Source organism: Cyanistes caeruleus, chromosome 7, assembly GCF_971803275.1.
Source record: "Cyanistes caeruleus chromosome 7, bCyaCae1.hap1.1, whole genome shotgun sequence".
In the NCBI taxonomy this organism is placed as follows: Eukaryota; Metazoa; Chordata; class Aves; order Passeriformes; family Paridae; genus Cyanistes; species Cyanistes caeruleus.
In genome coordinates this window covers 8369572-8394452 of record NC_141707.1, presented here as the reverse complement: position 1 = coordinate 8394452, position 24881 = coordinate 8369572, and the positions used below count along the sequence as shown (strand labels likewise).

The 24881-nt window shown below is 42.0% G+C and overlaps 1 protein-coding gene across 40 annotated transcripts in view; it reads left to right on the top strand.

Moving 5' to 3' along the window:
- Positions 1 to 24881, top strand: part of MAP2 (microtubule associated protein 2) — a 221696-nt gene that overhangs the window by 116378 nt on the left and 80437 nt on the right. For all 40 annotated transcript variants that reach the window (XM_086896042.1, XM_086896038.1, XM_086896041.1 and 37 more), the window contains one exon: positions 3951 to 4010. The gene's annotated coding sequence lies outside the window, so the exon portion shown is untranslated. The remainder of the gene's footprint in view (positions 1 to 3950; positions 4011 to 24881) is intronic.

Sequence of the window (24881 nt, the reverse complement as noted above, 5' to 3'; positions counted from 1 at the left end):
ACTTAGTGGCAGACACTAATGTAGCCAAGTTACTTCTGCCTCAAGAGGATCAGGAAACTGTTTCCTCTCAGGCCAAATGTGCTGACACTGCTAACCTTGATTTTTATAAATGATTGAACAGTATCTCCTGTGTGCTGTGTATTTCAGGCCCCACTTAGCCAAGATTCTTGGATGCTGAGAAAGCTTTTCACCTTCCCCATCTCCTCCTCACAATCATAATTAAGCCAGACTTTGTCTCCTCTACCTTAATGACTGTGAGCTGCTTAGACTGGCAGTAGCAACCCCAAGATGCTTTTCCCCATTTATAGACCTTTCTCAGTTTGCAGGGTTTTAAAAATTTATTTTAACCTATTGAAAGATTTGGTGTGGATGTTTTAGTGAAAACGAGTCACCAGACAAGCTTCTTAATGGGAATTAAGAAGTGTTGGAAGTAATCCAGTCATTTTAAAGCAGACACAGTGCAGTAGTTTTTTTTGTAAATAAATTTGTGATGGTGTGATCAGCATTCCTTGGTTTTGCATCATTAAAACCTTTTCTAAATCAGCCTGGTCAAAAGAGAGCATGTCTATACTGCTAAGCTGGCTTTCAGAGGCAACATGTTCCAGGAGTGAGAGAAGTACTGAGTTATGTGCTGCCCAAAGCCAGCTCAAGCTGGTGGTGAAAATCTTGGTACACGTTTTCCTCAGTCATTGTGGCTCTGGAGTCTTGATTCTCAAGTTGAGACAACATCTACTGCAGTCCTTTCTGAATTTCAGGGCCACATCTACAGCCACAGTAAGCTGCTGACTTCTGCTGATGGTCAGTAATTTACAGCACCACAACCTGGCCTCTGGTTTACCTCCCTTAGCTGAAGTGGTTTAAAGACATTTTCTCACTGCATCAACCCTAGCTAGAAGTTCAGATATATTTGACCTCCATTCCCGAGAACTTTGGAAACTGAATAATAATAAATGTGTAGTGAATTTTTCCCTGCAGATAACCAGAATATGTTTTTTTGCATCCCTTTGAAAAATGTCTATTATTTTAATCCTCTGCTGCCAAGGGGAAAGCATGGAGTAGATGGTAAGTAGGAAGGAGGAGGAGAGTGTAGTGTAAAAGGAAGAAGCTGTGGGGAAAGGTTTGGTGTTAGTAGATTGGATCTATTTTATCTATATATTTTTAGGCAAAGCACAAAATGTTGAAAAGTAATTTGTGGCAATTTAGGCTTTTATCACTGTGTGTATGTTGCTCTATAGCAAAAGTCAAGCTCCCCGACTTAAGAGTTTGTAACCTTAAATGTGCATTTCTGCAGGCAGATGGGTGAAGCTAACAGATATCTGCAAGGCAGAGTCAGGGCCTCAGGTGGATCGGCTGACCTGTCAGGATAACAGCACAGCTCCTTCCTCAGGAGAACAAGTGGAACAGCTTAGGAAAAGAATGCACTTAATCCTTACAGTTTTCATTACAGGTGACTGTGCAGAGCAGGTGTGTTGTTGGGTAGGTCACACAGAAGTGTTTGAACACACACAAACCCTCAAATGAGAAAGTAAAACAGCTCCCAAAAAAGACAGATATATTTTTTAAAAATTAGCACAACATATAAATTTATCAATCCTCTTGGTTTTGAGAGTTCTATAAGAGGAGAAGTGGAGTAAGTGCACAATAATGAAGAATAGTTACAAATACCTTGTGCATGAAATAGAACCTCAGTACTCTGTTATGCATGTGTATGTACATGCACACTGGGTTTTTTCTATCAGTTTTTGTAGGTAGAAGTCACAGTGTTTACCAAAAAGAAGAAAAGGCAACCCCTAATGGATACAGCAGAGAAAGTAGTAGGCTTGATGCAGACAAATGGCAGAGCCAGGATAAACAGGTTTCCCTGGCTGTTGATGCTGGGTCACAGTGCATCCAGCCTAGAGCTGTCCACCCTTTGGAAGTCTGCATCAACAGAGAATCTGTCTGATGTACTGCAGTGAAAGAAAATGTGCTGAATGCACTTACCAGGCTGTATTTGTGGACTAGACCTCAAGGATGGAAGATATTAAACACAGCTTTCCATTAGGAGTGAAAAAAACAGATCATCTGTTTTGTGCCTTGTCCCTTGTGGAAGGTGTCACTTGGAGCAGCCAAAATTCCATCCCCTGCCACCCTGGCTCTGGGACATCAATAAACCAGCATGTCCTTTCATCAGAGCACAAAGCTTTTCTAAATAGACTGCCAGTTTCATGTACTTCCTTACTGGGACAGGTTCTTCTGGATTTCTATCTCAAGCAACAGGGTTTGGGAGAAATACAAACAAAAAGAAACCTTTCCTAATACATTCTGCACTGTGATTATTAGAAGATGCTTACAGGAAGTGGAAAACCCCATTGATATATGTGGTGCCACATTCTGACCAGGCACTTAAATGTTAACTTCTTGTTTTTTGTTTAAATGCCCATAATGTGCAATTGTGGGCATCTCTGTGTGGGTGAGTATCTTTTCTATTCTCTAGCAGAAGAACCTTTGAATCATCTCATTTTCTTCCCTGTCAGCAAGAGGTGGAAATGGTCTTAACAGCCTGAATTTAGCAAATTCGTGGGGCAGCAAAAATACTGCCCCTTTCTGGCATCTGTATTTTGATTGTCTGGTATTTTTGGTATTCTGCTGGTGGCTAAAATCACATTTATTGCAGTGGACCTTCAGCAGAGAGGCGGGTGAGGTTTCAGCTCAGACTACTGGCACACGTGTTTAATAGTGGTAGAATAGATAATGAAAGTGCAGAGCCAAGTTTGTTTTTGGTAAAAATGCCATCTCACCATCTGGCATACACATAGCAGGTGTCTCCATCCTTCTGTTAACATCCCCATTGAATGCCTCTGTCTCCTGCTCTTGCCTCTCCCAAGAGGGGTGTCTCATCTCTTGTGGTGACACATCAGAGGGCTGCTGAGATGCCACGTGCTGAACCCTCACTGTCAAGAACATTGATCTTTCTGCTGAGCCAGAGAAAATGTAATTAACTTATTTTAACATTCCTCTTTGTCCTGTGGGTTGGTGAAGTTGATGCTGGCTGGAACCTCGTTTCCACATAGCTCATTTACTGTAACTAATTATTGCTTGTAGGTGAATGGTGCATTCAGCCTCTGCAGGAAGGTGGAATTTATTCTATTTCAAATTTTTCATTTATTTGCTGTCAGAACCATATGAAACCTTCCCCCAGGGCAGCAAAATCTTTCTGTTCCTGTTAGATGTTAACTGGTGAAACTGATGGAAAGGTGTAGTTAACACAACCCCATGCCAGTGATGTGATACAGACAAGGTGACTAATTCAGTGACAAAGGATAACAGTACAGGAAATAAAATACTGCCCAGGTATTTCTCTCTGATAAAGAGGGTCACAAAAAGGGCACTAACATCTGTGGTAACCTTTGTTACTTATCCCAGCTAAACTTAAGACCCTCTGCTACAACTTCAGCAAAAAAAAAAAGAGTTTAAGGAGGAAATTGTAGTAGTTCCCTGCCTTAGTATCTTCAGCTGTTTTGAAGTGTCATACTGGGAAGCCACTGAGGGACTTTTGCTCTTCTTCCATTACTTTCTGTGCATCTTAGCAACCACTTTCCTCAGTCCTGCTTGGGATTGCCCTGCAGTAGAGTCTCTGCCTATAGCAGCTCTGAGAGTTCTCCCAGTGGAGGGAGGCTGGCTGGAATTGTGCTGTGCTGTATTTGTCTTCCCTGATGGACAAAGTTTGGAACCAATTCCAGCTTTTTTTAGGGCTGGCCTAGGGAGTAAGCAGCTCCTTGGTGGTCACAAAGCAGCCTGGACATAACAGGGAATCTAAATTAATTAGTCTTGGGAAATAAAGCTGAGAGAAAAAGGCTTGGACAGGGAATGTATATATAAGCTATAAAGACATTTTATACTCCCTTACAGTATGCTGAATTCACTGCATAAAGACTAAATAGTGATCATATTTTTCTATTTCTTTTTAGGAACAGAGAGTTTCCCTTGTTTAACGACCAGACGCAGCATCCTATCATCTGCCTACCCAGGTATGACCTTTTAACTTGTTAGCATAGTTTAACAAGCAGGCTGCTTCAACAAACTAAGAAGGCTTGAGAAAACTTCTCTAGCTCCTGGAGCACTTAATTTTTCTGGGGCTACTTTCTGTTTTTGCAATACTCCAACTTTTAAAAATTAGGAGCATTTTAAATATTTATTTTTTTTTTTTAAAGCTTTCTGCATCTGATGGGAACTGCACTATCCATTGTCAAAGCATCTTAGGCTCACTTTTGGCTTAGCAAGAACCTGCTTACAGCCCTCCTTGGAAAGGGCCTAAGATGGTGATGATACAAAGGCAGAGCATCTGAGAGAGGTGACAGTGATCCTGCACTCTGCTCTGGTTTGTCAGGTCCTGCTGCTGCACTGAGTCATACCACAGAAAATATGAGAATGATTTTACAGAATAATCACAAGCACAATGCTTCCAGATCTCCAGAATCAAAAATTATTGGGTTGGATCGAAGAAATGCACTTTTATCTGCTTTTTGGAAGGAGAAAACATTCAGGAGACTCCTGTCCCAGAAGAATAAAAACAAGCATTAAAGAAAACCTATGTCATGAGATACTTGTTTTGTCAGTATTTCTGTGTGCACATATATTCATTTCAGTTTGATTTCCTAGTGAACACAGACACTGTTTTCACAAGCATGAGTTTAAAATGCTAAAGACAGAATACTGAACTCCAGCAAATGGAAACAGAGTTTGATTGAAAAAACTACATCTGAAGTGTAAGGAAGAAATGCAGTGTGAGCAGAGTGGCAAAGTGCCTGAGCTTCTGCTGGTGTAACTTGGGCAGGGTGAAATACTGCCATTACTTTGGGAAGAAGTGGTTTCTTTGCTCTGGCCTTGCAGCACAGGCAAAATGAGGGTTTCAGTGAGGGTTTCAGTGAGGGTTTCAGTGAGCACAGATGCCTATGCAGGAGATGCTTGTAGAAACTCATGACAGGATGGTGGTCCCCTTCCCTGGGTGTCCTGTCAGTCCAGCAAGCTAGAGAAGGTTCAGACTCTGCATCCTTTGAAAAATAGCATGAACATGAGCATGGAAGTTTTATTCAGGTGGTAAAAGTACCCATCCTGCCTTGTCACTGATAAAAAGGAAGGTGCTGGATTTTGGCAGTTTGGAACACATTTCTTCTGTGAGATCATACTTGAACAGTGAGCAAAATAAATCTCTGTATTCTCCTTGAGCAGTCAGTGCCATGCTTCTGAGGCTGCCAGGATACTTAACAATGAAAAAATGGAAGGATCAAGCACAGGTTAAAAGGAGGGCAAGCTGATATTACAGGATGAAAAAAGGTAATAGTGTATGTTGTGGGATTTGTGTGGACATGCACACATGCACTTGTATGTGTATGCATTGGGTACAAAGCTGGTTTTGGACTTGAGCTATTATAAGCCTGTAAATCTATCAATTTCCCAACCAGCCCCTAGTTTACTTCTGCATGCAGTCTCCCCTGGATTTATGAATCTGAAGGAAATTGAAATAGGGAATGAAATTTGGCTCTCTGCATTTGTAGGCTGTAAAAAGCAGACACACAAGTACAAGGCAGCTGACTTTCCATATGTGAACTTTCCTCTCTCACAAGCCATGGCAACACAGGCCTGACATGGAGGCACATAAAATGTGTATGTGCCAGCCTTTCCTGTCCCTGAGACATATGATGTGCCTGAAGGTTAAGGTGCTTGTTGTTTCACAGAATTTCAGTGCTGCTCCTCCTCCTGGAAAGCACAGCACAGGCAGCCCAGCAGTTTGGGAAGGACCCATTCACCTGCTGAGCCCCAAACTGTGGAAGGGCAGGAGCCACCACAGCCCTGGCATTTGCTCCCATCAGGCTCCTATTTGTTCCTGGAGGCAGCCAGCACATCCAGTGCTGTGCAGGCTCCTGCCAAGCCTCTGCCAGGCAGGAGGGGCACCATAAACAGTGATCCTGCATGCTTCAGGAATTTTCCCATGGCCTCAGAATACTCTTGCAGCAGTGAAAGTACTAAAGGATTAAATTAGTCTGTAAGACTTAAAGTAACAGGCAGTTTTATTGCAGTTGCCTTTTCACTATCGATAATATTCCATTAGCAATAAAGTAAGTTCTCAGTTGTCTGCTGTGCAAAGCTTAAATTGTCTGTGCAGATCCCAGCCTTAACTCACAGACCTAAATTATTACTCTTGAAATAAAGAGTATATCCATGGAGTGCTGCATAACCTCTTGATGCTGCTCAAAGGCCACAGACAGTTTAAGAAGTTGGCAAGTCTGAAATTAAAAGAGAGAGAAACAATCATATATCAGAACTAACATTTTTTTTTTGCAGGGTTGCTACATCAGTGATTAGGAGATAAAATACAGGTATAAGATCTTGTGAGCATTGCTGTCCTGTGTCCTTTGTCTCTGTGTGGCTAAAAGTGAAGATTAGTAGTGGAAATAATGTACCACAGGTGTGTGACAGGAAAAGTTGTGACAGAGATGGGGGCTCAGCAGAAATGTGTTTTCCCCCTGTGTAAGGGCATCAGGAATGGGTGATAGAGCTGATGTTCCTCTGAGCTGGGATGTCAGTACAGCCTGTTTGCAGCATTTGGAGCTGAGGACTCAGCTTTGGAAGAGTTGCAGCATTCTCTGATACTGCAGGATGCTTCTGGGGCTGCTGCAGTGACTCCTCATGCTGGTCACTGGCCCTGTGATTGATTCCCTGTGCATTGTGAACAAAGCATCTCCTTCTGCCATGAGCTTTTCTGTGTGTGAGCTGTCTCTCTGGAGGGACCCCAAAATATGAAGGTGCTAAGACCATTTGCTGATCTAGCCCTGTTTCTAAGCAGGAGAATCCTCTTAAGTCTCTGTCACATTGAGATTGCAGGTAATTTGGAGTAATCTTTTGAATGTAAGCATTGCTTGAATTTCTTTTTCTGCTGTGAACCTACTAATGCTCAGAAGGGGGGGCATGTAAATGGGGATGGAGCTGGGCAGCAGCCATCTGGAACAGAGCCTTGAGGGCAGCAGGAGGTCAAGGTGAGCATGCAGTGTACTCAGGGAGAGCATTTGTGTATTGATATTTTGTTCACTTAGGCTGGAACCTCTTTGGATACAGGCTCATCTTAGATGAATTTTGTACGAAGCATAAATACACCATAGCTTGTATTTTAGGGTTAGAAATTTCCCTCATCAGTGATGGAAAATTAATGTTATACAGAAAGAGGTCAGTGAGGAATGATTAGAACAGTTTTAGAAAAGAGATATGAATTGATACTCACTAGAAGGGATTCCTGTAGTAGCTGCAGAAGAAATGTTGGCTTGATTTCTGAAGAGTAAAAAATTCTAGAGATGTTCTTGTTTTTCATTTTGCTTACTTTGGGTTGTTTGTTGGGTTTCTTTGCACTGATTGTTGTAGCACTAGGAAAAGTTGGCAAGTGCAAAGTGGAGCTTGGTGGCATTATTTGTGTTGTCTTCTCTTTTCCCATGGCTTGAGTGTCTCCTGCTTAGCACTGGGAGGGCTGCAGTGAGGCATCACCACTGGGTGGTTCTGACATGGGGCTGAAGAGGCTCTTGGCACACTTACTGTCATAGTCAGTGTGGCATCCATTCCTCCTTCATCAGCCTTCCTCTTAAAAATAGTCTCCTACCAACCAGTAGGCTGTTCTACAATGTCACTTGCAAGAAACTTTTAGCTTCCAGGTAAAACTTACAAAAGGTCCTTGTATACCCAACTAGCCTTCGTGATTTACTCTTTGTGTTTATCACTTAGCATCAGTCTACCTGCACCTTCATTCATCTGCAAACACCTGTTTTGAACACAAACTGTTTTGAATATTCTGTTACTTGTATTAGTGAATATCAAAGGTAGAATTTGCTACATTTTGAAAGGATTCAGACGTGATCGTTAAGCAGTGGGAAGGACACAGAATGTCCTCTGTTACTGTCAAATCACGATGATGACGGTGGTGGAGTTAGTAATACTCCTGTGTAGCAGGCTGAGTCACTAGTACATGCCTAAAACCTGTTTACAGCCAAGAAGCAAAGCAATTCAGACAGAAATGGACAGATTACCTGATCTACTGCAGCTTTTCAGTAAGCCTCTTCCCAGCTCTTTTGATGCAAGAGGTGGACCAGAGAGACCAGGAGGGGAGAGGAAGAAGGAAATGTCACCCTTCCTTTCCTCTCTATTGTGATGTGGGGAGTTTAACTTCAAGGAAGAGATTTATAAGGAAGGGAAACAGGTATCCTGTGTGTTGCAGCTTATGCTTGATTCCTTCGTCAGGATCAGCAGCTAACCCCAATAGAGAACTTTTCCATTTCTGTGCAGTACTTAAGTGACTTTATAGAGGGGCAAAATTAAGCAAGTGATGGTGAGTGGCTGAGCTGCATTTTATTTTTGTGAACACTTACTGTGGTTGTTTCTGCATCTCCAGCAGTTAAGTCACCATAACCCCTCATGTAGCTCAGGAACCAGTTCAGTGTGCTAATGCTGAATTCTCACAACTGTGAGTTTTGTCCCCTGGATGACGTAGAGGGAAAGAAAACACCATGGAACAGAAGCTCATCTCTTCCAAAGGCAGTTGAATTTTTTGCTGTGAACATCCTTTTGAAAACTAATCATCTTGCTAAGGATTATAGCTTTTCAGCTATATAAAAAAGGAATTGCTCACACTTGTAAAAAATACAGTTTCAGTTTTCAAAAGTCCTTGCTGAGTGGTGCACATCAGCCCTTCTTTCACAGGAACTGCAGGGCAGCTCTGTGTTGTATTGATGTCTGCACTATCTGTCAGGTGTGACTGGTCTGGGGACCTGCTCAGAAAGGCCTTGTATCGTCTCCTCCAGTGCTCTGAAGGACCACATGTCCTTTGTTCATCTTCACAGAACACCTTAGTCCTCCTGCCATGTTTTCATGAACTTTCCTGTGGAGCATCTGGTTCTGCCTGGTGTCAGGACAAGGATGCAGCACTCAGGGATTTGTGTCTCTCACTGAGGGGTGAGCTGGAAGTCAGTGCTGCCTGCAAAGCAATTGGGGGGAAAATAATCCCATTCACACTTAATACCTGTAAATAGCTTTGTAATGCAAGCCAGCAGTTCCTAAGCAATACAGCTTGTAAGTTCAGTGTTAGGGAACCTGGCACTCAGAGTTAAGCCTTCTTTAAGTGTGGTTAAGCAGCTGAGATAACAAACATGCTTTTGAAAGAGATGGGAATAATGAGTGCTGTAAGCATTCTCCATGAGAGAAGTTTGAGAGGCACAGATTGGTTTGTATTGAGGAACAACACTTATGAGAAGAACAGATGTTTGAATCCTAATGTTTCTCCAGCATAGTTGATAAAATCTTTCATAATAATGACCAAAAAATACTGTAATTGTCATCTTTAAGGTATTTTTCTTTAATTTTTTTTCTCTTATTAAGACTTTGGTCCCTTCTGAGCAGGAAGTTATAATTTAGTCCAGTCTCTAGCCATGACATTTTGGACAGTTGGAATAATTACATAGGGAAGAGGGTATAATACACCATACAATAAATGTTCAAGTGAGGTCTTGATGTGAAAAGTGAGATCCTCACATGGATTGTCTCTGTTGTTTTCCAAATCATCCTTGAATTTTACATCAGACTTCAGGAAATTTGAATTTTGCAAGACTTCAAGACATTGCTGTAAGATTTCTGGTTGTTTTGCCTTTTGCCATGCCTGTGTGGGAAATCTGGGGTAAATTGCAGGTCACTTTGATCAGGAGTCCTACTTCAATGACTAATTCCTAATATTGCCCATACCTGCATCTCTGTGGGTTTCCTGCAGCATGCTCTTAATAATAACTCCCTGGTATTCTTATTTCAGTTGTAACTTCTTTGGGGCAAGAAAAAAATATTTTTGCTTTTTTATACAGTTACTCTTGCATCAGTTTGGCTGCTAAAAATCATAAGAACATCCACTCTGTGCTGAAAACAGAATTAGACACAACAGAATTTTGAGGCTAAGGTTAATGGTGGCATGCCTGGGGAACTAGATACTGTGTACAACAGCTTTTGCTGTGATTCTTCTTAATGCTACGTGATTCATTGCTGTATCTATCATAATATTAGTAACTAGGTGTCCAAGTCTGGATTAGATCACTGCTGTGTTGGATGCTGCGTGCTCAAACAGCAGAATTGTTCCAGACCCCATGGAGCTTACAGTCAAATCTCCATAGAGCCAGGGAGGACACACTGGTGAGACAGTATTTGTAATTAGTACCTTAGAGACCCCATAGTTCATGCTGTGAAATTGTATCCTCATAGGATATGCAGCCTACAAGGGATCAAATCCTGTCAGCTGCACCTCCTGTTTGTCTCTGCTGTTTTTGTATGTTTTCCATTGCTAATGTTTGCCTTAATACAGCAAAAGTCTAGTTAGTATTGCAGCTCTATTTCTGCATATTGTTCACTGTAGCAAGTAACAGAAATGGGCAAAATAGTTCAGCTCCATTTAAAACTAACGTAAATTTTGGCCTTAGAACAGAATTGGACTATCCTGCTGCCCCTTTTGTCCCCTAGGTTCTGAATGTTCAGATAACTGCCTCCCAGCTCCCAGTAAAGCCATCAAGTAAAGATGAGAAAACCTATTTCTTTCTGGCCTGAGTGAGGTAGATTTGGTAAAGTCATGAAAGGACCTTCTCTTGCAGGCTGAAATATATGTAGACCTTGCAGAGTAAATCTGTACTTTGAAATGCCTGAAGTCAGAACTTTCTCTTGGTTTGAGTTCAGCTCACTGCTGGAAATGGTGTTGCCAACTGAACTGTTTTTTAAATAAAAATAATGGGCATTATTTGTCAGTGTGGGGTGGCATCCAGTGTTGGCTGTCTACTTAGAGCTTGTGATGTTTATCACTGTTCTATATACAATCTCTACCCTGCCTCACCAGCCCCTGTATCCCTTCCAATGGTACCATGTACTGCTAATTTTCTCATCTTCTTGGTTCCCTGTGGAAGATTCACACAATCTACCGTGATCTTTCAGATTCTCAGCATTTGATTATTCCTTTAATGCCCACTTTGCCTTATCTGTGTTGTTTTTCCTTGTTCTTCACTGAATTATCTCCATTTACTCCCTGGACCTTTGGGATTTCCTGACTTATGTTGCATTTTCTCAGCAACTTTCTGTGTCCTCTCTGCAGTGACTTCTCACATTCTGTAGGTTAACCAGCACCTGTTTCATCCTTAACCTGCCTGTGCTTAGGCAGTTAATTTGACCAGAAAGAGTATATGCTGTGGCTGCATGTGAGCTCCACATCTGCTGAGTAGACCCCCAGGATACTGCCAGACAGGGGAAATACAGTCTGAGCTGTTCTCCTTGGGTTTTTTTTTTCCCTTCATAGAGGCATTTATCCTCTCTTTGATCCATCTGTGGATTTCCTAAGGTGGTAGGTAGGAGCTTAAAATCATCTGTGAATCATGGGAGAAATTGGCCAGTGTGATTGACAATTACGAGTGTGGATAGACACAGCAGACAGGCAGAGACAGGAAAGAGGAGCACAAGCAGTGTAAGAGAATTAAGGAATTTGTGGGTTGCTTGTGTGTTCTCCTATCTTCAGATAAGGTGACCAGCAGAATCAGCCAGGGAGTTTCCAGTACTGGTTTAACATCAGGGAGGAATCTGAAGGACCTGTTGTGTATGGATGGTGACAGATTGGTATCAGGGACTTGATGCATACCTTGTGCTTTTTGCTTTCTTAAATGAATTCTGGCACTATGTTGTGTCACATTTTTAATTCCTACCAAAGACAGTTCTTTGTACAAGTATTTTTAGCAATGAGCATCCATCAGAAGAAGAAATGCAGCAAGCTTTATATAGATTCCTGGAGGAAAGATGTGGGAAGTGCTGTGGAGTATCTGTGAAAGAAGTCATTTAAAGACAAGCCAGTTGCTCAGGCCAGCAGCCCTATGGAGTTGAAATAAGAATCTGCAATTTTGTTTGTTTTTATGATAATACCAACAGCAGGGACTCCTTAATGTAGTTTGTAGGCTGCAACCTTCATCAGAGACTCCACATCTGTATTTAAAACTGTGGCTATTCTATCAGTCCAGGCTGATGGAGAGATTGAAGGGACCAAGTTCCCTTTCAGCAGCACTGGAGGCCTGAGCAGAGCTTTGAGGCACCCAGGGACTGGAGCTGTTTGACAGCCAGAGTTCAGGGCAGCCTCTATCCCCAGAGCTGTCAAGCAGGCACTCAGTGCCCCAGATCCCTCTGTTTTCCCTGTGTGCTCTGGAGGACTCTCAGGCTCTGGTGCCAGTGGCCAGTGTTGCAGTCCTTCCTTTTGAGACTCCTTTTTGTGGCTTCAAGTTTGCTGTGCTGCCTTCAGGCAAATGCTGTGCCTGATAAATGTCCTTCCTTGAGCAAAAACTTGGTTTCTGGTGAAACCTGGTGAAACCTGGATCCAAAGGCTTTCATTTGGAGCCATTGCACATGTGGAAGAGACACAGCCCTTGCCCTGAGGGGTTTGCAGCATAAATAGGCAAGTTACACACAATGTGAATATCATAATATATATTTTACAATTAGGAGAACTGAGCCATGGGCTTGCTTATTCATAGATTCAAGGTACTAGTGCCAGGTGAGCAGCAGAGTCCTGGTCTAATTCTAATCTTGGATCTCAGTACCTTATCCATAAACTGCCTTTCTAAAAATCCTCATGATTTTAAGAATGTATATATTACACCACAGCTGCACAAAGAAGAAAACCTCTTGAAAGCACATCATGAAATTCTTCATCCCTTGATGAACTTCAGCAAATTCTATGCAAGTGATGCCTAGTGGATGAAGACAAATTACCAGAAAATAATAAATTAACAGTAATCCATAGAAGAGGTGAGACAATCATGGTCTTAGCAGTCTATAGATAATTAGAGGAAAATCTCTTTATATAAAGTTTCTAATGTTATTAATCTCCTGGTAAATCCATGCCTATGAAGGATAAGTCAAACTTTTACTTGAACATGGTATTTTTTTGTCAGTGGGAGGTTTGGATGATCATCAGCATTATTCTTCTCCTGTTTGCTACTCTATGGGGGCATGATTGCAGAGTCACTGCAACTATCAGAAAGAAAGAGAAAAGGAGGAAAAGCAATAGAAAATGATGCCATTGAGCCAAGGGGCTGTCTGAGCTGGTTCTGCTGGCCTAAACTGGTCAGACACTGTGTTGTGGGTCATCAGCATGAATGTGGGTTGCACAGAGCCCAGCCATGGCTAATGTTTTTCTGATTGTTCTATCTTCAGCTCAGCCCTGTTCTCGTATTTCTTTGCACCATGTCTCATCCTCCAGTATGATATGCCCGTGGTCTTCTGAGTATACAGAGTCGAGGTTTGCTCATGTTTTGTCTGTGCAGTGTACAGCCCATGGTGGAGTCAGTTCTGTACATGTGCAGGAGCAGGAAGGGGCTGACATGGAAGCTCCAGGCAGTCAGTGGGTACAGATTTGGAGGTGAGGTAAGTCAAGGTAGTTCTCTTAACCTCGATGAAATTACCTGTGATAGATGCTCCTTAAAATTCTTTCCCAAAATATGATTGACAGTGATCTAAAAAGTCTCTTTTAGGATCTTGCCTGATGGGGGTTATGACACTCTCCACATCTGATGTTCTAAGTTCAAGCAAATACACTTGTATTTTTTTGCACAGCTGAGAGCCTCTGGTGTCACTGGAAGATGTTTGTGCCTCCCCCAGCCTGGCTGGTACAATCTTCCCATGCAGCCTGTGTGATTTGGATAGGACACCTCTGTCTTTTAGGGTGTCCTCTGCTGCTGGTGCATGGTTTGATTCCCTCCTCTGCTGGAGCCCTTGGTCATCTGCAGTGCTTAACTCATGACAGGTCAAAGTACAGCTGCAAGTGCACACATTACACATAACATTCAAAATGGAGACAGCAACTATTAATGTTGTGTAGAGATGCAAATGAAGGACTGGGAGACCTGACTGCTCCCCTGAAGCCATATCAAAGGTCTATTTTATCCCCCTTGTTTCAGCTTAGTTTACATTTTCCTTTTGAGAAGGTGGTATCCAGAGTTTCTGGCATAGTTCCTGCTCATCTCTCTCTCTCTCTGGCTGATAGATTTTTCCTCATGGAGATGCTGCTTTTGAAGGCTAAAGGATGCTCCAGTATGGACAGTGTTGTGTAAAGGGGGATTGATCTTCCACAGGGAAATTAACTCTGTTCTCACCTTCAATGAGATACAGTCTGCTTGGTCCCTTTAATTACAACAGCAATCGTTTCCCTCCTGTGGAGGAGTAGATATGTCTTTTAAGAGAGAGCTCAGTGACATGACTCCTTTTGAATAAATGCCTAGTAAGTTCTTCTGATCAAAGGTGTGAAACTCTTCCTCCTTTCTTGCTTACCACTGCTTGCAGGCCATTCCTACAGCCTGCATCAGTTGTGGCATTGAACACACACACTGCTGACCAAGCTGTTTGGTGTGGTTTGTTGCTGGCTTTTGTTTTGGCCACAGTGTAATTATCTGATCTGACATGGCTGAAGGCTTGAGGTGCAAACTTTGGCTCCTGGTCAGACTGCAGGAATGCAGCATCCATGTCCATTAATCCAAATGTAAGGCTGTAAATTAAAAAGCAAAAAAAACAAAGCCTAGAAGATACAGTGCTATCACTTGAGTTTCTAGAAGTAAATATTCATAAAATTCAGCATAAATTTATAAAGCTAACAAATTGGTAGGATGAATGGGAAAGCAGAGGGTGTCATAGCTTTGGTTTATCTCAGATAACAGCAAAAAACCTTTTTGTCCTGGGTGGCTGTCAGAGTTGCCCTCACATTTAACATACATGAAACAGTCTGGTTTTCAAATCAAACCTTGTATAACGGTGTAAAAGATGTTTATGTGCTTTTTTGAATGGAATATTGTACAAAAATACTGGACAACAATCAGTCAACTGAATTTTTTCCTGAATAAAGTATTCAGCAAAATATATCTCTCTGGGTGTCTCTGCTGCCTCTTACTGCAGAAGGCTGGGGAGCTTGTGAGAATGCTGCAATGCAGCAAGTGTACTACCACTGATTAAAAGTATATATTTTTTATTTTTTAATTTTTTCTTGTTTTGTTGTTGTTTTTACCCCCTTTCTGCAAGCTTGTGGGTGGCATTTTAATCGAGTTCTCATGGTAACAGGCATAATTTAAAAGCACCAAAGCCTACAAAATTAGGCTTTTTTCTGTATGTGGTTGAGGTGGGTGTTCAAGTCATTACAACTGCAGTGATGCTGGTTATTTCAGTGTTTCTGGTGCAGAGATGACAAGGGAAGTATAATGGAAGCAGGTGCTGCTAAATGCAGAAAACATTCATCATCTTTTTTACCAGGTTCCATTGTTGTCCTCTCTATAAAGAGGGTGCAATTAAAGTAGTGTGTAATGTACTGCTTATGTTGCTATTTCGTTCTTTCAGATGTATTCTGGCATCACAGTTATGCCATATTTCTAATTCCTGAGGTAGGCAGTTTTATTGACTGATGTTTTGATTCACTATTGTAAACATGAGCCCCATGAAAATCCTTGAGAAACTGTGGAATTCTGTATGGAGTTATCATGTATTTCTGCAGGTAGGAAAAGATGCAGAGAAAAGCAGCGAGAAGGGGTTAAAATGAAATTGTGAAGGATCTGGTTTGAGTGCCTCAGCTCCTGTTAATGATCTTGAAAACACTACATGACAAAAACTACAAAAGAAAACATATTAACTCATGGAAGTCAGTTGTGTCTAGTGCTTTGCTAGGTGTGATGTAAATGTGTTGAGCTTGATGCTGTGTGGCACCCAGTATTTTATAGTGCCATGTATTTGCAGTCCTGCAAATTGGCATTGACCAAGGTAATGCAGGTCAGTAATCCTGTGTTAGAAAATTTGAGATACAGCTCACTCTTAGCTGCTGAGGAAACAAAAAACTTGATTTGTGATGAGAAAATGTACTGAGTATTTCCAGCTCTTAAATACATGAAGTTCCATTTTTTTAGGTGTGGTTTGGTGGTTCTGTTTTTGTGGTGGTGTTTGGGATTTGTTTTGTTTTTGTTGGGTTGTTTGTTTGGTTTTTTTAATTGCTATTATTACAGCCTGCTTACAGGACAGGAACAGTGAAGGACTGAAGGATTTAACAGTGTAACACCCCAAATCTCCTTGCCTAGGGTACTTGCAGAAGAATTACATCCTTGTCTCAGGAGCTTATGTCAGGGGTTGTTGATGCAGATTGCTGATTTCCCAGCAGACCTGCCTGGCTGTTGGTAGGACCAAGCCCACACCATCAGAAAAGTGCTGGAAGGAGGATTTTCAGAAACACCAGGATTGCCACTGAGACAATGCTGCACTTAGGGGTTGGGTAAGGATAGAGACATCTTGGCTGTGGAGAATAAAACTCTCCTTGTCTCCCTGGCTTTCCACACGGGTTTTGCTGCAAGGCTGGGCTGCTTGGCTCTTCCTTCTGCTCAAGAACGTGTTGAATGCTTAGACTTCTTCCTGCCAAGGGACTGGCTATTCATTTTATTACATAAAAGTCCAGTTCTAAAGCCCTTTCGTACCTAATTTGGCCTTGCATTAACACTTGACAATGATTTGCAGAAATGGGGATGTCCAGGGGCCTTAATGTATATTCTGTACCATGGCTATAGAGCTGGGCTTTGCTGCTGCCCCTGTTCTTATCATCATGTGTCTTGTTTGGCAGTTGCTGAAATGGAAAAATGAATGTTGGCAGTTAAATTACAATGAATTTTTTAATCTAGATTTTATGAAGAGATGGAATGAGAAGTGTTCTTGTACCATGCCTTTAGAATATTTTCCCTGGCTGTTTTTTATACCATTGACTGAGAACTAGTCTGGGAGTGTGAGCAGGAGACTATGAATGCTGCACTGATTGTCCCTAATGTGAGCTCTTTCTGTACCTTTCTGGATGCAGAAGATTTTTCTGGTGTGATAAGGAGAGCTTTGGGCAGTATTCATAAATCTTCCTGTTGTCATTGGAAATCTTTCACATTAAAGCCTCTTGGGGTTTTGAACAGGTAAATCAGTGTAAAAAGCAGTAAAAGGTCAAGAGCTAAAGAAAATAGAGCCAAGCTTGGTTTCATGCTAGGGAACAAAGAGAAATGAAATATTAACTATATGGAGAGAACTGATTATACAGTAACTTCCTGTCACCTTTGTGTTCATTTAGTATTGATAGAAACCCCTTTAAGATCATGTGTGTGTGAGTAGTTCTTTGCTGTGGCTAAAGGAAGAATGCCACCTGCATTTCAGAAGCTGCAGTTGGTCATGAGCAATGCTCCTTGGAAGTGCTACAGCAAAGTGATGTGCACTGCATTCTTCAAAGCAGCTTATCATTTGAATGGTTGATTTAAAAAAACTGTATTTTTTAAATGGTAATTTTTTTTTTTCACTGAGCATGGTCTTTATGTCAAATATAATAAAGTGGATATTGTAGTCTTTATTAGCCTGATGTTAACAGTATGCACTTCACAAGCAAAGACCTCTGAAGTGATCAGAAATGTGAAGAAAACTGAAATGTCTTGAGGACTGCAAAAATTTGCTTCAAGAAAAATCTCCTGACTTTTTTTAATATTCACAGAGGAACAGTGACAAAGCACCAGAGTAAGCCTTCTCTGAAAATCTTTGCCAATTGGCATGCACACAGTTTGATCCTAGCAGTGCTTCAGGAAAAGGAGCTTTTAGGATTTCATTATTCTAATTTGTGCTGCAGCCCCACTCATGTAAAGTGTTTCAAACTGGTAATAGCTAAAAGGACAGCAGCAAAGTCATTCTTTTTATAATATATATAAGTATTCTGTCAAAAAATTAAATAAATAAAGTGGTTTTCATAATTTCTTGGTCTTTGACAGTGCATATGTAGGGTACCCAGTGATGCTGGAAAATACTTCAATCCTCTACCCTGGAAAAATGCCTCCAAATGCCACATCAGCCTAAAAAAAAGTGCAGACATCAGGTGTGGGGTGGGAGGGAGCTATGGCAATCTCTGAATTGATCAGGAAGTCCCTGAACCTGTGTCTTCATCTGCATTTTCATGGCCATGGGGGTGTTTCAGAGATTGGCAGATGTGGGCTGTATGCTGAGGCACATCTCGTGTGCCCAGAGAGGGGCTAAGAGGAGTGAGACTGGAGGGACACATTGGCACAGCTGCAGTCAGTTTGTGTCTTACTGATTTTCCTGCTTGTTTATTCACGGCTGCATTCTCACAGTTTTGAGGGGGTATCCAATATTTGAAGTTGGGGGGGAGGTCTTTTCTTTCACATGGTGCAAATCTAGATGCAGAGAAAGCAATGGTGGTTTATTGCTTCTGATAATTTTTGGAGGTGGGGCAGGTCTCTGGACTCGAGGAAAAGCTGTTGTGATGTTCTGCTTGGGGTCTGTTGCACGGGCTGTTGGGAGCCTCAGTGTGACATTTTGTGCTACAGCCCAGGCACTGCCCAGGACAAACCTCTTCTCAGGGCTCAGGCTGAATAAATTCAGGTGATTTTGTACCTTTGAGACTGGATGTGGGACAAGTATCTTGCTGCCTGTTACTCAGCACTGGCTCACTGGGAGATGAAGGGGAGACCTTGGCATGTTATGCCCCTTTTGGTGGCCAGGGCCTTCCTGGGGTGGGGGCAGCTGTGGCTGAGGCATTTTGTGGTGGCAGTGCCAGAGGAAAAGACCAGAGATTATGGAATTCACAAGAGGAATGAACACTGCATTATTCTCAGCAAGAGGACCCCAGAGAATCCAAACCCATTCCCTCTGTGTCCCAGTTTTGTAGACAGATAAGCAACAAGAACACCCCGATGTTCATGCAGCAGCGGCCAAAGTTTATTGTTGGGCTTCAAATTGCCTGTGCTTACAGACATGATTAGCCAAGGGTCTCAGCTCTGCCCAGCTCACTGCCAATGAGTGCATTTGTACTTCAAAGGGATTGGCTGGGGTCCTCTGTTTGAACTTGAATCCAACATATCACTATCATATCCAAGGGCCTTTTCACTTCTGTTTCTCTAATGAGCTAGGCTGGTTGAGCTGGTGTCTGTTAGGCCAAATTATCTGTGCAGCCATAGACCAGGTATAGCTGTCACACCTCTGAACTTTCAAGAATTCAAGCTGTCTCTTCCCAAAAGCCATTCCAGCAGCACCAGGAGTTTGGACAGGAATGGAGCCCAAATCTGAGTGGCAGGCAGCGCTCTGCTGATGAAGAGTATCTAGCAAAGTCTTTGAGATGCCTCTGTTGGGAGTTCTTAGCTTTTCTCTGACTGAATCTATACTTTCTTTCAGAGGATACAAAGAAGGACTGTCTGCCTATTCAGAAAAGTCTTTGCAGGTCTCTTTACACCTTGTACTTCAAATCAGACAATCAGACTCTGGCCTGCAGTACAGTCAGTGTACAGCTTGCCATCCCTGTGGATACAGCAGTCCTATCTGCTCATGTGTCTCTGAGCATAACATGCACATCCCCTCACACATTCTCTTATCAGGGTGTTGCAGGTGAGGCAGACAGCTCAGGTAGCTTGCTACTTTCCATTATTAGACCCTGTTTCTATTACCACTTTGCCAAACTTTTTGTAGCTCAGCTTGCAATTTTCCTCTCTGGCAGTCAGTCTTGTATTGCTCTCTTATGCACATGTTTTGGCCCAAGCTGTCCTTCCCTGGAGAAAAGTTAACTTCCCTGGCTGCATTGAGGAATCCAGGTTTGCCATTTAAAGTTAAAACTTGTCTTTGAAGTTCTTTAATGACCTCGATGTTGAGGAGGGGCTAACACGTATTTTCAACATTTGCTGTCAGGAGTGACTTGCTGGAGCCTCTGCTGCTTCGAACCTCTCTGAGCCTGACAAGCCTGATATATGTCATGTCATAACACTGTGAGTGGGGGGGAAAAAAAATTAATTACTGCCCTCTCCTTTGCTTATAGTCTCTGGAAGAAGAGAAGAAAGTATGTGCTTTAAAAATCAGGAAACCAAAGTTAGAAAACATGGCTAAAATCTTGTGGAAGCAGGGAGTGAAGGGCAGAAGAAACAGCTTTGATAAAAATGTGTGTGGGGAAAGGTGAGGATGGGAAAGCAGTGACATGGAGGCAGGTTGGAGAGAGGGGCTGAATGGGACAGAAGTCCAGGAAGGAAAACTGGAAGTTCATAAAGGAATGGGAATGATTGGAATGAAACCTGCAGGAGAGGACCTGGAAGTGGGTGTTGGTGTGGGAAGGATAGCACTCACAATGTCTGCAGTGGTGAAAGCTGCAGACTGCACAGTGAACATGGACAGCCCCTGGGTGAGGGACTGAAGCCCATGGGGTAATGGCTGGGCAGCTGGTGCAGTAAATACACCAGTGAGATAATCTAGACAGAGGCAATGAGAAGAATAAAATATGTTTATTGAACTAGGCAGTAGCCTACATATGCAGAAGGAGACCCAGTTAGGATTATGCAGTTATCCCTCTGTTCTTTCACAGCTCAACTCCTGAGGAGTACCTGTGCAACCCTAGTGGCATTTCAGGTTGCTCTGTATGTGTGATAGATGTTGATACACCTCTAGACAAAGTCTGATTTGTGACAGTTTCTTGTTTTGCTCTTTTTGTGTTATTGGCAATTTTTAGTATGCTCTATCAACAGAAGCAAAAAAAAAACTTTCTTTTCCTCAACAAATAAAAGTTAAGCACTACCCAGATGTGTACATTCAAGTGGCTGCCATGGCTGGATTTTGTTGCTGTCTGATAGACAGTGATTTATTCTGTAAGTTTTGTGCCCTGAGCTTTCAGAAATACACTACTTTTCATCGTGAAGCCCTGCAGAAGTCTAGCAGCAATAATTAGCAAGCCATAAAAATCGACCTGATTTGTGGGAACCACTGAAGAATGCAAGGAGACATTTCTGTTCAAGGAGCTAGGAACAAAAGCACGTGGTTACTGACCCAGTCATGTCAGACCTAAATTTTGAGGGAATCCCAAGTGATAAGTGTTCTGCAGTCTGAATACTGCCTATTCATTCAGCCAATCTAGCTGAGTGAATGAATCATCTTTTCAACCACAGACAGCCCCTCTGGGTCAGAGTCGAGGTCACTGGTGGGACATGCTTTTTCAACTGCTTACCCTGCATGAAAAAGAAAATGTACAAGACTTTGCTTACACTGTTGGAGCTTTGAGCCTCTCAGCTATAAAACATTTACACACGCTATCTCATCAGACCTCTTACAAGTAGTGTCTCTGGATATATAACCAGGTCCTTTTTGGAAGGTCATTTGTCTTCCTTGTTGCACCCCTGCCACAGAATGTTTTTCTCAGGTCATCTTCCTGGTGATGTCCCCCACCTGATGATTACATCTGTGTCACTGTGGTCACCTCAGTGCTGCCTCTAGATTTTCAACATGAGGTGATCAAGTTGATTCCACAGAATGAGTTGAAAATGGGCACCCCCTTTCTTCATGTGGTGAACCAGCTCTATGCAAGTTGCCAGACATGGTCTGCAGAGCCTCTTTTGCTGCATCAGCAGAGGAATATCTGGATTAATGTTGTGTTTCAATTTGAAACTTATCAGCCCAACAAAGTTGTTCATTTCCTGGAGCCTGCCTTATCAATAGGTGCTTTTCATTTGCAGAGCAATAGTCTGTGTTGTAAAGTGTTTTTTCATTAGAAGCTGTTAAACATTGTGGTGCTCAGAGAGGGGTTGTGACATTTCATCACACTTAATGGCCTTTAAAAATGAATGACAAGAAACCCCACACAATTATTTAAAGTCAATATTAAAACAGCAAACAAAGTAACTAATCCACATTAGAGCTACATATTATTTATGTGGTAAAAACTCTGCTTTCCCCAAAAAGGCTCTCAGATTGAGAAACCATGGGAAAAACAATGAGAGGAAAGTTCAGATGTTTGCTTTTGAACCTATGTAAAATTCCATCATGCAACACCAGCTGCACAGTGTAATTCCATAAGGTGGGAAGAATCACTGCTGTGTTTTTTTGCAGGGAGCCCATCACCCATGAGTTCTGTTTGATGCTCTGTAGCTCTTTGTGAAGAGAGGATTGTTTGTTTTCTCTTCTCTGCTTATCTTCTCCCTGCACACTTGTGTGCATTTTTGTAAGCATTTTTGTTCCCTTCTTTCCCAGGATGAAGAGTTAGCATGTCTAGTCATTCCTTTCACAGAAGCTTCTCTAGGTCTTTTATCATCCTTGTTCAGCTCTCTTTTGTACCTTATCCAGCTCTCCTTTATTTCATTTGTGATTAATAATTAATGTTTTCAGGCATCCTAAACAAACATCTTCAATAGTACTGCTGACAGACTTTACAAAAGGAAATGTACAGAGAAATTCAAGATGAATCCAGGACCCAGGCTGGATCCTGGGTACCTTTCAAAAAAGACATCAGAAGTCCTTAAATGCACGTGTGAATACTCTGTGTCCATCAGTGCTCTGCATGACCTGTTGTGCTTTTTGTGTCTTTTTGGCCTTTTAGTGGTAATCTCTGACTGCAGCCCATGGAAGGACACAGACAACTTTCATTGTAGAGAAATTCACCCTGGGGGTATCTTCTGTGTGTAGTGCTAAGCATGATGATGTGGATCCTTGCAGGCATGAGGGCACCTGGCTCTGATGGAAATCACCAGAACTGTGTCACTTGCTAGAGGCTGCATTGGGAAAATGCAGATATTTGACCTAAGCTCTGTGGAGCTCCTTGGTTCTTGGTGTGGAGCTGCTCATGGCAGGAGAATAGACTGGATGGTTTGATTGGAGATTAATCTAGCTTTCCCACAGTCTGTCTCTCTGTATTAAAACATCACACACTCTGCCCCATGGCTTGGGGTTTTTCCAGATCATTTCCTCCAAGAATGTGTTCCTTCATCTAATGCAACTTTCTTACCTTTCCTGACACCCTGGCCCTGGGCTTGTTCTGTTCCTCACACAAACTCACTCCATCTCATCCCAGGAGCACGCCACTGACTTAACATTCATCAGCTCCTTGGCACTGAGTGGCAGGAAAAGGGGTGGCAGCAGAACAAGGTTAAACTCAACCTGTAGCAGGAATCAGGTAGCTGCACACACCCACAGAAGCTTAGGGAGGAAATAAGTCTCTGGAATAGTCCTTTGTTGTGAAAGAAAATCCTGCAATTAAGACTTCAGAAAGGCTGAGTGACTCAGGGGCTTGCTTCCTGCTCATGCAGGATATGCATGGGTATGCAGCATGCACACCTTAATTTTCTAAGGTCAAAAACACAAGGAATTAAAAATTAAACTTTTAAAATATCACTGTAGTTAAAGTACAGGCTGAGGCATGTATACTCCTCTTTCAGTGCACAGTCTAAGAGCTTAGTAGAAACAGTTTTGAAGGAAAAACTTCTGCTGAAAGCAAGAGCTACAAAATCAGTTCCTGTGGCTCCAAGTTCCTTCAGTACTGTCTCTGTCCTCCCTGCCCTCTTGTCTGACTGCCTGAACAGGTTAAAGAGTGACTGCCAGCTTTATTTTCTTTTACAGGTTGGTTGAGTAAAGATCTGGCAGTGTAAACTTACCACATGATAAAACTATATCCCAAATATTGTGATTTTACTGTCTAGAGTATTTAGAGCATGGATTTCTGGGTATTCTCATTTTGAGATAGGGAGATATTATTTTATTTGCCAGGGTATACAGTTATTGGTCATACAAGTGGGTGGCTGAGTGTGGGATGGACAGCATATTTTTAAGTTGTACAAGTATAAGGGTATATTTAATTTAAAATAAATTCTTTATTTCTAACATCATTAGCTAGAAAATCTTACCACTTCTGACCAAGGTTTTACAGCACAACAAACACTATTCAGGCATTCTCTAGGAAGGAAAATTCTAGCACTAACTAATCCGTGCCAAGTTTATTATAAATAAGTAAACAAGCTGAATTTGTGAATAATTCCTTTCCCAATCAGTTTTCCAGTGCTTTGTCTCCTTATTTCTATTTATTTATTTAGAGTTAGATGCTTTGTGCCACAGCTAAAAGCTTTGATTCCCATTGGCTTTAATGGGTTCCTGGGCCCTCTAAGGTTTCCTCACCATGAAACTGAGAATCAAAGCTGTTTAAGTGAGTCTGGGTGGAGGGATCTGGGCACCAGCTTTCTGTTGCCTGATGCTCTTTTTCAGCATGAATGAACAATGTCTCTGGTAGACAATGTGATGCTTTTTCTTTACTGTGTGCCTGGCATGATTGCCTGGTGTGTCCAAATGTTAGGAAGAGAAGCTCAGAGCACTCTCAGTAATAGAATAATCTGCTGCCCTTTACTTGGGGAGGAATCTTCTTTCACATGAGCAAGAATTTTTACCCAAACAGCTTGAAGATCCTTTCCTTTTAGCCCCTTCATATTTCATTTTAGCATCATCATCTTTGTGGTGCTTGTTCAGTTATAGAACAATGGACCATATTCCCTTAATTCAGCATATGGAAGGACAGAATTAAGTTAGGATGGCAGCTGGATCAGGAGCTCCATCCCTGGATCCCCTTTTGGGTTCATGGCCTTGGAGAGGGTGCAGAGAGCTTTGTTTCAGAATTCTGCTGTAGTCTGTTTCCCCTGCATGTATTTAGAGGGAACAATCTGCCAGAAATTACCCCAGTACATATTTTTTACCATTTGTAGTAGCTGACATGATGATGTTCCCAAAGATAGCATTTAAGTTTTTTCAAAGGTTGTGTTGTAGCAGGGGTTTAGCAGAATTAGTTTTTAAAGGTAGCTAAGACCTTTGAAAAATCAAAATGTGCAGACACATTTGTAGAGGCAGCATTTATTTTTTTTATAATTAAAAGCTCACTGAATAAAGTCAAGATCATGTGTATGTGTCATGCTTGATGAGATCTTGGTGAAATCAGAATAAATAAATGAGGGTTATGTCAAAAAGTTATGTGTGCAGAAAAGGCAAAGACGTAGCAGTGTAGTTAAAGTGCTTTATTCTGGATA